This window comes from Vipera berus (genome assembly GCF_964194415.1).
Source record: "Vipera berus genome assembly, chromosome: 2".
Lineage (NCBI taxonomy): Eukaryota > Metazoa > Chordata > Lepidosauria > Squamata > Viperidae > Vipera > Vipera berus.
This window is the reverse complement of record NC_138203.1, coordinates 171,483,744-171,498,692: the sequence shown is the minus strand read 5'-3', so window position 1 is coordinate 171,498,692 and position 14,949 is coordinate 171,483,744. Positions and strand designations below refer to the sequence as shown.

Below are 14,949 nucleotides of genomic sequence, written 5' to 3'. Positions count from 1 at the left end.
GTAATAGCTTTCAGAATGTATTTATTTCAGATTTACTTATTTCAGCTTGATGTTAACAGACGCATTTAATTCAGAATCCATCAAGAAAAAAGTGGAATTCTACAAATCTTCCACTGATGGATGAACATGAAGTCTTATTAGACTGGTAATTTTCACTACCATACACATGACTTGTCTGCAGTCTTTCTACAGCCCAGAAAATACAATTCATACTTAGTGGAATTATAAAATAGCTTAATCTTTCTTAGAGCAAACCCTAGCTCAAAATTAAATCCTCCCAGATTATAAATAATAAGAAATCAGGTGATCTCTGCCCACTGAATCATCCAACTTCATCTCTCTCCAAACTCAGTTATATTTTTATTCCTTCACTGATGCTGATTCGTTTACAGTTTTTCAAAGCTGTGATTCACCTCAGTGATCTACTTAGGTGGCAAAGCATGTCAGTTTTGGCCTATTTCCAGAGATATTAGAGGAATGCACTGGGATTCCCCCTTCCGGTATTGATTCATACTGGGTTAGACAGAACAAAGAATTAGTCAGCCAGGCTGATGTAAAAAGCAAATCTGCCAAGGCTCTGGATGCTCTCCCAGAGACAGTGCTGCCTCCACAATGAATCAGCCCATGGTAGGCAGGGCAGTTTTTAAACTGGCACATATGAAAAGCAGTAACTGGAAGGAAGACAAGGAAAATACAATGATGGGGTGATGTTGTTTGACTCTTCCCGAGCCATTTGAAAAATCTGGTTTAACTTAACAAATGTCTCACTTAAGTTGAGGACTACCTGTATAGGCAGGCTAAATGATGTCAAAGAAACAGCAGGAGCATGTGCGTTCCCATTCCCCAAATAGTTGATTTTGGTTGCTGAAAGTATTTTAAGTCGGCAGTGCACTGCTTGAGGTCCTTGGGCTGCATGAGCCCGCCCCCCGAAAAGCCCTGGATTCCACCTACCAAGATCCACCAATTAGTCAGTCATAATGTGATGGACCAGATCAATTATTTTGCTTGCAGACATTTAACTGCAGTACCCAACTAAGTAATATGATCATTGCAAGTCAGTTCCCTGATGGTGGCTAACAGTGGCTAGCACTGGTGATGCTATCCATATCCAACCACGTTTGTAGGAATACTGGGCAACTTACATGCAACAAAATAAAAAACTACACAAGGAAACTCTAATACCATCTTTAAAATCCTATAGTTAAAATATTATAACATGTTGCAGTTACTTAAGATCCAAAGCTTTTTGAAAAGCCAAGTCTTAAAAGCTCTCCTACGATTACACAGTTCCCAAATCTCTTGAGGCAAATTATTCCACAAGAATGGGTCCGTTACTGAAACGGACCCATTCAGACTCACTCAAATCTGGAGTCCTCCTCTACTTAAACACTTAGGAAGAGGATCCTGCAAACATTTTCTCCCAGGGTGATCCAACACAATGGGAAGAACCGCACACTCACTCGCACTGATGACGTTACCTACTTGTTAAAAAAAAATAGGTAAAAAATAAAGCTGTTGAAGTTTTATAATTTCCTCATTATGGTTCAGTGTTTGAATAAATTGATCCTAAAGTAAACCACCCCATGTTGCCCATTCTTGCCTCTCCATTGTTACACAATTGATTCAATGGCATAGAGCTGACAAATGTCATTAAGTCCAACTTTTAAAGTCTGGAACAGAACCATTCAAGAGCAGTGATGGCACAGTGGTTAGAATGCAGTAGTTCAGGCTAATTCTGCTGACTGCTGACTGCCAGCAATTCAGCATTTCGATCCTCACCAGGTCAAGGCTGACTCAGCCTTCCATCCTTCTGAGATTGCTAAAGTGAGGACCCAGTTTGTCGAGGGCAAAAGGCTGACTCTGTAAACTGCTTAGAGCAGGCATGTCAAACTCGCAACGTCATGTGACGTCACACGATGTATCACGACTTTTTCCCCATTGCCGGCAATGGGGTGGGCATGGTTTCAGTATGACGCATCCGGCCTGCGGGCCGGCAATTTGACATGCCTGGCTTAGAGGGAGCCTAAGTCCTATTGCTATTCATTCACGACTTCACAACTGCTTTTTTTTTTGCTGCAGTCCAAACTTAATACAGATAGTCCAAAATTTCCATTGCTGAGTGAGACATTTGTTGTGAGTTTTGCCCCATTTTATGACCTTTCTTGCCAGAGTTGTTAAGTGAATCACAGCAGTTGTTAAGTTAGTAACATGGTTGTTGTTTTTTATTGAAAAGTTTTAAAATACATTTTAAAAACATAAACTCCCTCCCTCCCCCTTCCCCCCCACTTTCCCTCCCTCCCCCTCCCCCCACCCCAACTTCCCAGAGCAGAATACAGGGTATTAACTTTTACCAACTTAAGCTAAAATATGCCAACTAACTAAAAAAACACTTTAAATTCTATCACACTTTAACTCCACTTAAACATAACTAAATAATAATAACTAACTAATAATACATCATATAATACTAATACTTATTCATATGCTAAATGAAACTTTTTAGTCCCATATTTATTCTGAATATAATCGATCCATCTTCTCCATTCCAAAATATATCTCTGTTGCGATTGTTCTTTCAAATATGCTGAAATCTTTGCCATTTCCGCCAGGTTTGAAACTTTTAAAGTCCACTCTTCTATAGTAGGCAGTTCCTCCTTCTTCCAATATTGTGCTACCAAGAGTCTTCTTGCTGCCGTAGTTAAATTTAACATCAATTTAGTATTTATAACAGTACAATCTGTAATAATACCCAACAGAAATAACTGTGGAGAAAACCTTATCTTTTTCTTAAATATCTTCTGCATGTTCCACCAAATTTTAATCCAAAAAGCTTTAACTTTTTTACAAGTCCACCATATATGATAATAGGTTGCATCATCACAACCACACCTCCAACATTTAGGCTGATAATTCGGATACATACATGCTAATTTTTTAGGATCTAAATGCCATCTATAAAACATTTTATAAAAATTCTCTCTTAAATTTTGTGCCTGTGTAAATTTTACATTTCTGACCCATATCTTTTCCCAGATATCCATCGTTATGGGATCCTGAAAATTCTGAGCCCATTTTATCATGCAATCTTTAACAAGTTCCGTTTCTGAATCTATTTCTATCAGTGCATTATATATCCTCCTTATATGCGCTGGACTTTGATCTCTTATTTGTTTAACCAAATTTTCATCAGTTGTCAAAATACCAACTTTCTGATCTTCCTTCCATCTAGCTTGTAACTGCCCATACTGAAAACAAGTCTGCACTATTTTTTTTTCTTTTAAAATATTAAATGGCTTTAATTGCCATACATTCCTTTCCATTCTAAGAATTTCTTTATATGTAGTCACATCATGTCTAAATCCCACACTTATATTTTCTATTGCATGTTTAGGTATTGCCCAAATTGGTATTTTATAATTTAGCTTACCGGTATATCGATATTTTTTCCAGACTTGCAACAGTGCATACCTTAATATATGTGTCTTAAAAACATTATCCACCTTCTTATCATGCAATAAATATGCATGCCAGCCAAATAATAAATCACATCCCTCAATATTCAATAATCTCCCTTGTGTTAGATTAAACCAATCACTAATTGATGATAAAGCAGCAGCCTCATAATATAGTTTAAAATTGGGCATTTTAAGACCACCTCTTTCACGTACATCTTGCATTATCTTAAATTTAACTCTTGGTCTTTTCCCTGCCCAAACAAATTTATTAATACCTTTCTGCCATTCTTCCAAATGTGAGTCTTTTTTGAGTATAGGTATCATTTGAAACAAAAATAAAAATTTTGGTAAAACATTCATTTTCACTGCTGCGGTTCTTCCCAATAAAGACAATTGTAATTTTTTCCAACTATCTAACTCTTTTTGTATTTTTAACCATAACAATTCATAATTATTTTTATATAATTTCACATGGTTGTTAAGTGAATCTGTTGTCCACATTGACTTTGCTTGTCAGAAGGTCACAAAGGTTGATTGTTTGATCCCAGGACATGGCAATCGTCATAAATATGAGTCAGCTGCCAAGTGTCTGAATTTTGATCATGTGATCATGGGGAGGCTGCAACAGTCATAAGTGTGAAAAATGATCATGTCACTTTTTCAATGCTGTTGTAACTTTGAATGGTTGCTAAATGAACTGTTGTAAGTCAAGGACTACCTGCATATCTCTCAAATTCTTCACAGATTGAAAGAATCCAGATTTGGGGGATATACATTAGCAAAACTTTAATATCTTTAGCTGTTAACTGCCTTCCAAGAACCTTGTTCTTGGTACCTTGCAATGGTAGCAAAACAATAGGGTATTAGAAGCAGATGTGCCTTTGAGATAGATGCCAAATTTCCTTCCAAATTATGTCTCCAACATAGACAAGATAAAAGCCAATATATTTAAAACATATTTCAAGAACTTCAATAAACCCTCCCTCTTTCCCTCCCCCTCTTTTGGTGAACTAATCAATTTTTAAGTCTTAAGAAACGTAGCTAACATTCCTTAAGGCCTGAAGAATCCATTCATTGGGAAATATAAAATACTCCAATTCTCTATTCCAAATTTCTTGTATGTCAGAGATTCAAGACTTTTAAATCTTTCAGTCCAGATTACCCACTTATTCCCCCCTGTATCCTAAGTAAGTCCCTTTTCTCTCGCCATATGGGAGCTGGGCTACCAACCCATCATAGCAAGTAAAGCAAATTAAAAGGTGTTGCCTCAAAATTCTAGCACCCCAGGTTTGGTGGAGCTGATAAGAACTTGATCCATGGATTTGAGAGACATACTTTTATCCTGGCAAAGAGAAGTACAGAAACAAATGATTCATATATTTAGTATGTGTCATACATCAGAAAGCAGGCGATCAAGCAAGAAAAAACTTTGTATTCTTCGTGTGATAATCACACTAAAAGTCCAGACTAAATTCATAAAATGTTTCATCCAGCTGAATAATGTTCAATTAAAATTGTGGGGTTTTCTCCAGGCCAGAATGAAATGTATGTCTAAGATAAATGGAATTATATACTACCCTTTGAATGAGACAGCCAGAAAATCCTGATACCATTACACACACACACACACACACACACACACACACACACACACACACACACACAAATGTCTGATTTCAAACAGTAATTATCAAGACTTTTTTTCCCAGTTTATATTTCGCCTCTCCCAGTTCAAGCAAGGATAGACAGAAGGTTGGCTTCAATGCATTTGTGTGTGCCATACAGTTTTTAAAAAGGAAAATTACATTTCTCTGTTTATTTTTAAATTAAAACTACGGTATTATGAAGAAAGTCATGTAAATTGAATGGCTGTGTGCTTTAAAATATGAGAAGAAACTGGAGATTAAGTTCAGGAACAGATTATGACCAAAAAAAAATTCAGATGGGAGTTCTTACTGATCATAGGAAGGAAAATAATGCGAACCTTCCTCCAGGAGATCACACACACACACCTTTTTTTGTCACAAGGATTCTCCAGTGAAAAATATTTCTGACAAGATGACACTAGTCAGACTGAACATCCAGATTTTCCTTGATTGTGTTCAACTGGGGAGGTCTTCACATTTTTAAACCAGATGTCTCCCTTCAGCCCACCTACAGAGAAATTGGGGTGAGGAGGGAGAGAACACCTTTGAATTTTTCTGCCCCCAAACCTAGAATTACAATGCAACTGACAGCTGTGCAACTTTGCATTCCACTTAACAACTGTCTCGCTTAGCAACAGAAATTTGGGGCTATCTTGTGGTCGTACGTTGAGGACTACCTACACACACAAAGAATCCTATAAGCCAGTAATTGCTCATTATCCAGTTGACCAATAAATAAGGACAAAATATTCATTTGGTGGCCTATCTGAGCTACCAGAAACCCAGGAAATCACAACACAAAATCCCTTCACACAAAAGGGACATAACCTTAATTTACTAATATACTGTTCCTATTGACACTTTCAGTACATGAGAAGAAAAGCTGGCAGCAAAGACTCTGTTCCTTTGTCATATTTAAAAGAAAAAGATATTTGCACACTGTAAGGATAAGCCTGTCAGATTTGTTTTCAGTTTTTACAAGATTCATATTTTCCCCAATAGTAGTAATAATAATGGTTACTGCTTGTAACTTGCGATGGCTGGAGTCTAGGAAACATATGTCAGTGGACACATACTAGAATCTAGGTGCTGTAGGTTTTTTTTGGGGGGGAGCTGGGGGGGGGAGATGAATGACTGCCCTGAGTCAAGGGGCCAGGAAGTGAGATGAGGTAGGAGGTGCCACAATGGGGGAACAGGTTTCCCATAAACCCTGCAGAATTATAGCCTTGCACAAGGGAGACCCAGCTTTGCTGCAGGTTAAAGTAAATCTATGCAGAATCAGAAATAAGTTGATTAACTGCCCAACCCCGCTGATAAATCGGATAAATGCCTATGATTTTTGCTGTAAAGTGGTCGTGTCAAAGTGCCCTCAATACCACAAAATGATATAGTATATTTGCTAGCATTAAAAAAAAAGGAACAGTTGGAGGGATGTATGACAGAATACTGAGCCAGACTTTTTTCCTGGTTTTTTTTTTTAAATGTGTGAACAACACTGTGTGCAACACATCTGCAGTTGTGTGCTTCCCCCTTCCGATACTGAGCATTTCTGATTGGCTAAATGTATATACTGCCTTAATTCAATCTGGGCAGTAATAATTACAGTAATAGTACAGTGTGGTCTATTGGGTGGGGAACTCCTCTTCCATCACTTTTAAAAGGCAGATTTGCAGAATCAATGCCACCTACAAAGACTTTCCAATCAGGACAAGACATTATTTTGCGGAAATAATGTTTACTAAACAGAATTCAGTTGCTTGCAGCATTTGGTATCATCATCCTGAAAAATTGCCACCAAGGAAATGCAAGTTCAGAAAAACATTTATAGTTAGCAATAGCAATAGCAGTTAGACTTATATACCACTTCACAGTGCTTTACAGACCTTTCTAAGTGGTTTTACAGAGTCAGTGTATTGCCCCCAACAATCTGGGTGCCCATTTTACCGTCCTCGGAAGGATAGAATGCTGAGTCAACCTTGAGCTGGTGAGAATCGAACTGCCAAACTGCAGGCAGCCGGCAGTCAGCAGAAGTAGCCTGCAGTACCGCATCCTAACCACTGCGCAACCGTGGCTCATAGTTAACTTCATTATCTTAAAAAAAAATCTGTCATATTTTAATATAAACGGGACATATAAATCAAATTTAAATCTGCCAATTAAATAATTTTAAAAACAGGGAAATTAAAAGGAGAGAAGGAAAGGAAGATTGATTGACTTGTGACTTTGGTTGGTGATTCTAGTAAATATACTTTGAGCCAGCTGCACCATGTTTCATCAGATTTCCTATCCACATTCCATATGTTTCCTCCCTCTCTCTTGACCTCAGAGGCAACAAATATTTCAAAATGAAAATTCTTGGAAACCAGAGTTCATTTATCTTTCTGTTTTCTCTGTGCCCAGTAGATATGTCATAGATTGCATCACATCATGTTTACTCTGCTGAATGCCTTGCATAGTTCTAGTGGCTTGCGTTGTGCTTTGGGTGGAATTAGTTGGATTATCTGAGAACTCATTGGCTGATATACCTCAAGAAAATTATAGCACTCTAGAGGTGAGGGTAAAAGGTAAAGGTAAAGGTTCCCCCGCACATGTGTGCTAGTCGTTTACGACTCTATGGACCGAAGAGCCATTTCAAAGCCGAAGAGCCAGTGCTTGTCCAAAGACGTCTCCGTGGTCATGTGGCCGGCATGACCAGACACCAAAGGTGCACGGAACGCTGTTACCTTCCCACCATAGTGGTCCCTATTTTTCTACTTGCATTTTTACGTGCTTTCGAACTGCTAGGTTGGCAGAAGCTGGGATGAGTAACAGGTGCTCACTCTGCTATGCGGCACTCGGGATTTGACCCGCCAAACTGCCGACCTTCTGATCGACAAGCTCATTGTCCTAACCCACTGAGCTACCACGACCCTTGCGGAGGTGAGGGAACACCCTTCAAATGTTTGGGATGGGACAGAGAGTTCAACTCATCCAGTGATTATCAAGTAGGAGGCAAGCTTCCATTTACAGCTATCTGCATTAGAAACAACTCCTAGAAATGACTGAAGGGCTTAGAAGACACCAGCTTCAGCAAAGTTCATTAAGGAAATCTGTCTGTCACGAGGAGAAGCAGAGGGTTGCTTTTAATTCTCCTCTTCACCTTCCAGTCAGTTTATAGATACAACGGTCTGATAGAACTACTCTAAATCCTTGGTCGAGCAGTGGGCTAATGCCTCCTTAAGTAACACCAGCTGCCTGCAATTAGTGCAGGTTCGCATCCCACCAGGCTCAAGGTTGACTCAGCCTTCCATCCTTCCGAGGTAGGTAAAATGAGGACCCAGATTGTTGGGGGCGATAAGCTGACTTTGTAATAATGCTGCTGGGGGGGGGCAAAGCCCTAAATAAATAATCAGGCATATACATAGAATGAAGGCTATTGCTAAGCACATTGATTTGTGCTTCTTAGATTGTAAGCCACCCTGAGTCTTCAGAGAAGGGTGGGATATAAATGGGATAAAAAAACAAAAAAAAAACAAAACCCAGTCTCCAAAGATACTTTCATGAGGCCTGAATATCACTTAAATATATCATTCTTGCACAGGTTGGCCAAATTCACATCACTTGCTCCTTTAAAAAGTGTATCAAGATGTGAGCGGCATATAAATTTCCCAAATAAAATAAAACAGGACAGAATAAAACAGTAATCTTAGATTCCAGTTGTATCCTGCCAGTTTCATATCTGTCATGTTAGCCTTTAAAATTTAGAACAATGCAGAGCCTTGAAGGTGACAGTTTTGATCCATTTTTGCCTGGCATTCAACCTGGTATGGATGAACTTGCCTGAGTGCCATAACTGACCACCTAGGTGAGAGAGTAAAAAAGGGCTGAGTGGCTTTCAATCAAACCCACACTGCTCTTTTTCTGGATTGTCCTAGGAACTGCTACCTTAAGATACTATTTTGTAAAATCTCTACTCCTACATTGGAAGGGAGGTTTCTGAAAGTGATGGTGGCAGATGGTGGTTCTTCCCCATAGAACCATCCTGCAAGCTTCTTCATCCATTTCGATCTGCTCCATTTTTAGCAGAGAATTCCCTAAACAAAACTTTGTAGTTGATGATGAATTAAGGGAGAATCAATAAATACAAGTTCAAGACAAGAATGGATAATTGTTGGCTGTCCGGCCAGGGTACGTGCTTGTCCAGGCTAGCCTTGGCCAAAATAATAATTTTCAACTTTTGCTCTTTAATTTACAAATACGAGCCATGACCTAGAATGTTTCATCAGTTTCGTGAGTATGTTCACTGTGCTTAGTGGTGTTGAAAGAAAAATCATCAGGTCCAGTCCAAGCTGGGAATTAAAAATGGAGGCTGTTTTGGAAAGAAGGTTCTGTTTATTGAAGAACAGAACCAACAGCATGTGGTTCTGGGATAGCTGACATTCTTTGGGTTTTGTGATTGGCATGCTCCAGGGGGTTGTGTAATGAGGGGGGGCTTTTGTGTTCTAAAAGAGTGTTTGGTAACTTCTATTGTGGCTGATGGCTATGACCTGTGTTGGATTTTTTGGGTGAGAGGTTGCTGGTTCTAATCCAATCAGTCTGCAATTGTTAGCTGTCAAATCTTGCTCTAACAGATTTTGAAAGATCCTGTCCTGACTAGGCTTCTGCCCATTGTTTGTTCATGAACGGGCCTCAGTCTTTCTGATTAGATTACTGAATCTGCATTTCTAAAAGCTGGTTTCTGGTCAGTTTCTGCTTGGGGCAGGGAGACTTGGGACTGTCTTTGCCTAAGATTTATTCATTATTCCTTTGGGGAAATATAATATTCTGCCTTTTTTTAACATTCCCCAAAATATTTCCTTCTCTAGCAGGATGGGTGGGTGCTGATTTCCAACAGTGATAATATCCTGATTAGGCTACTGTTTTGTATGGTCTACATGAGGCTGCACTTGAAGATAGTTCCAAAACTTTGCTGATATACAGTGTCACATTTAATTATTTATAGGGACCAGTGGGTATTATATTTTAATATATTTTCTCTGGCCTCTGTATGATTTCTTAAACCAAACAGGCTACGATCTTAGTTCTAGAGCCCTGATATTGACAAGTAGCACCTGATTCCAGATGCCCTTAATATGGATGCTAAATTTTCTTCCATGAAATTTCCAATAGCAGTCTTGGACTTCCTTCACTTCCTTCACCCCTGCCAATTTTTCCTCTCCTTTCATTTTTGTTGTTGTTGTTGTTAGTTGCGACCCCATGGACAACGTTCATTTTTAGTGGTTGTTAAAGAATTTTGTATTTCAACATATCTTTTTGGTCAAGTATTTTAGAGAGATTTGAGGCATATATACATTCAGCTCCTACATACAAAAATTAAAATAAGCAAGAAAATAGTGAACACCTGTCTGACCTTGACAAGTATAAATCACTGGGACCCGACAGATTGCATCCCAGAGTTCTGAAGGAGTTGGCAGATGTTATCTCAGAACCACTGCACCATATCTTTCAAAAATCCTGGAGCAATGGGGAAGTAAGTACCTGAGGATTGGAAAAGGGCTGATGTGATTCCCATCTTCAAGAAAGGGAGAGAAAAAATGGACCCAGGAAACTATAGACCAATCAGTCTAACATAATACCTGGGAAGATCCTGGAAAAGATAATCAAAAAATAGATCTGTGAACAACTAGAAGCAAACAAAGTTATAACTAGTAGCCAGCCCAGCTTTATCAAAAACAGATCATGCCAAACAACATATCTTTTTGGTCAAGTATTTTAGCATGGTTTGTATTGCTCTTTTCTCACATTGTTTAAGTTACTGTTGTTGCTGGTTTGCATTAGTAAGTTTCAGAAATGTTAGATGCTGATGCTGACTTTAAATTCTTTTTTAAGCTGTCCTTTCAAAACTTCAAGAACTGAAAAGTGAAATATAAACATGCTACGCAAGTTTTAAAAACACATATTCATAATAAAAATAAATAAATTGAACAGTAGCCATAAAAATATTCTAAATATAAGATTCAAAAATTTATTAACTCTGTGCTATGGCTATGATAAGCCTCAGAGAACCTGAAGATTGTTCCCAGTCATTAATTACAGAACTTTTTTGAAGTGAGCATTATAGCCATTATTATTGCTGAAAACTAAAAGCAGGTTCTAATTATAGTTTTTCCTTGTTGATATGCAGAGCTGATTGATACATCGATCACTCAGTATGAATTCCCTAATTGCAAAGCTGCTTCCAGATCAACTTTCAATCAGTACTGTGCTGAACAGATGTTTAGTGCTACAGTTGTATTTAAACAATACATTGAAAATTATTTTTCCTTGAAATGTTCTGTTTGTGCAAATCTTCTTAAGCAAAAAAATATATTCTGTTGAAACATTTTCTCTATACAATACCAGTACTACTGAGATTCTATATACTGTAATATCTTTTCTACTTATAAATAAATAAATAAGAAAGGGTTACAAATAACCATTTTTAAAGAAGATCTACCAAACACTTGATTATATACTGCTTTTATTTATAGAATATTGCTGACTTTATGCCATGGGTAGTAGGTCTTGCAGGAAGTTGATTTAGCTGTTAAATAGGATTCAGAATTGAAGATATTGTATACCATTATAAAAATAGAACTTGATAAAACCTTTTCCCGTTTTATCATTTCAGTATTATTAAACATGTTATTGTTTATAGCATATTAAATATCATATCCTGAAGTTTAGTAAGCACCTTATTGTTTTGGAAGCTGAAGATATCAAATATAAATATGATAATTTTATAGCATTTAGAGGCAGACGGTAACAACTCTGGAACTTCCTATCCTTGTTAGCCATTGATTTCATGATCTCAATCGTATGGTCATCTGCCCCACACAATGATGTCAAAGTTCCTGCACCCACTCTTTGGCTTGTTATATCAAACTAATTTAGGTGAGTTAGTTCTGCTGCTGTTCACAATAGCAATAGTATTTAGGCTTATATACCGCCCCATAATGCTTTACAGCAGTCTTTGGGCAGTTTAAAATGTCAGCATTATTTGCATATTGCCCCCAACAATCAGTCAACCTTGAGCCTGTTAGGATACAACTCCAGACTGTGGGCAGAGTTTGCCTGCAATACTGCACCCTAACCACTGCATCACCAGGGCGCTTCCCAATCGTGCCCTCAATCCTCTCCCAACTGTCAAGCAGAGATATTTATGTTGGAGTAAATATGTCTCTTCTTTTATAGTAGAATCTCTAAAATAAAGCTCTAAGAACCAAGCAGAAGCTGGGCAGCTCACTGAAATACTGTTATTTGGCAAAGTTTCATATACAGTTAAGCTGATTTGCAGTCCAGCTATATTACTTACTTTGTTATACAAACACTCTTTTTCTTGCTTTGCTGAAGCACTGCTATGCATAAACTCCTTGAAAAGCAACTGATTTCCTGTTGGCCTCTTCCCCCATGACAAGAGCAAAAACACAGCATCAATGTGGCTGAACCATCATTGACTCCTCAGACTGTAAGTCAAATAGCAGGGTATGCTTTGGCAAATTTAAATTAATGTCTGAAGGCACCTGGAAAATACTTGTCTAGCATGGACATCTGCATCTAAGACAGACAGAAGAAATTGATTGCAAGTGACTGATAGACAACACCGTTAGAATGAGCATTGTAATTAGGGAGTCAGAGATGAGATTTAAATACATAGTCTACTCTATATGCATGATGTATTGCAGTGATAAAAGCCTATGGTGAAGATCATAGAATCATAAAAGTGAGAGGCCATTTAGGCTCAACCCCCTGCTCAGAGCAAAAATCCATATTAAAGAATCTCAGTGAAAAGAAACACACCACTTTTCTAGTAAATTAGTTTCAGTGTCAAATTGCTCATACTGTTAGAAACAAATTATAGTACAACTCTGCCATTCTTTAACTTAAATCCATTATTTTATGTCCTGCACTGTAAAATGGAAGAGAACGGTTCTGAAACTTTTTCTATGTAACATGGAAATTACTTGAAGAGGTGTATCAGTTTAGTCTTCTTTCTCAAAGCTAAAGAATTTCCCTTCATAATACATTATTTGTAGTATTCATCATGCTTTGATTATGCAGAGGAAGCATTAATACATGCACTTTTGAATCCAAGCCACTGAATGTGAATGTGTTCCAGATATTGTTGGTCTGATAAGGGTTGCTCTTGATAAATTGCTAGTCAGCTATCTAAGGTATGTTTGCTAGTCAGCTAACTAAGGTATTTATTTATTTATTTATTTATTTTATTCGTTTTATATATCGCCCTTTTCCCGGAGGACTCAGGGCGGTGTACAGAGCAAAGTAAGTATACAATAAAGCAACAATAAAACAAATAAAACCCCAAATCTATCAGGCCAGGCCAGCTTGCTGGAATAGATAGGTTTTTAAATCTCGCCGGAAGGTGCGAAGGTTGGGGGCCATCCGGATTTCGGCTGGTAAGCGGTTCCAGAGGATTGGCGCACCCACCGAGAATGCTCTCCCCCTGGGGGTCACCAGCCGGCATTCTCTGACCAGTGGCACCCTGAGGAGGCCCTCTCTGTGGGAGCGCACAGGACGGAGGGGTGTTGACGCTGGCAGTAGGTGCTCCCGTAGGTAATCCGGACCCATGCCATGTAGGGCTTTGTATGTCATCACTAGCACCTTGAATTTCACCCGGAAGGCAACTGGAAGCCAGTGCAGCTCACGAAGCAGAGGTGTAATATGGGAGTATCGGGGAGCCCCCAAAAGCGTTCGTGCAGCTGCACTCTGTACCAGCTGAAGCTTCCGAGTGATTCTCAAGGGCAGCCCCATGTATGTATGTAGGTATGTAGGAAGCACATCACAATAGTAATGGGGGACTTTAATTATCCTGACATCAACTGGGAGACAAACTCTGCACCAAGTGCAAGATCAAACAGATTCCTGACAAACCTAGCAGGCAACTTTGTCTGCCAAAAAGTAGTGAAGGGAACTAAGGGATCAACCTAATTCTCACTAACAGAGATGAAATGATAGAAGGTGTTGAAGCCACAGGAACCTTGGGGGGGAGCAAAATTGGAATTCAACATTATGCAAGCACAAGCAATAGAAGAGAGTCAAACTAGAGTCTTGGATTTTAAGAGAGCTAATTTCAATAAATGTAGAGAGAGCTTGGGAAGGATTCCATGGATGAGAATCCTCAAGGGGAAAACAACTCAAGAAGCTTGAAAATTTTTGAAAAGTGAGATTATAAAAGCCCAGTCTAGCACAATACCAACAAAGAAGAAAAATAACAGCTCTCAAAAGAGACCAGCATGGCTGCAAAAAGAACTCTCTGATAAATTGAAAGACAAAAATGACAACTATTTAACTCTTTTATTTGCATCCATCTTTACACAAAGGGAAAAACAGTCCAACCTATCAAAAACAGTACCGTAAAAACAGATTAGAAACACAAGTTAAGATAGGCAAGAAAATGGTAAGTGAACACCTGTCCACACTAGACGATTTCAAATCACCAGGACCAGATGGATTACACCTGGTGAAGGAACTGGCAGATGTGATCTCAGAACCACTGGACTATATTTTTCAAAGATCCTGGAGCACTGGGGAACTACCAGAGCACTGAAAAAGAGCTGATGTAGTTCCCATCTTCAAAAAAGGGAAAAAATGGATCAAGGAAACTACAGGCCTATCAACCTGTCCTCAATACCTGGGAAGATTCTGGGAAAGATAATCAAGCAATGAATCAGCGAACACCTAGAGGCAAACAAAGTCATTACCAAAAGCCAACATGAGTTTGTCAAAAACAGATCATATCTAATTGCATTCTTTGACCAAGTGACAAAATTAGTGGACCAGAGGAATGCTATGGATATAATTTACTTGGA

The 14,949-nt window shown here is 38.5% G+C and overlaps 1 protein-coding gene across 1 annotated transcript in view; it reads left to right on the top strand.

Moving 5' to 3' along the window:
• CYGB (cytoglobin) overlaps nt 1-14,949 on the top strand; it is a 61,278-nt gene that overhangs the window by 31,651 nt on the left and 14,678 nt on the right. The window lies entirely within an intron of this gene.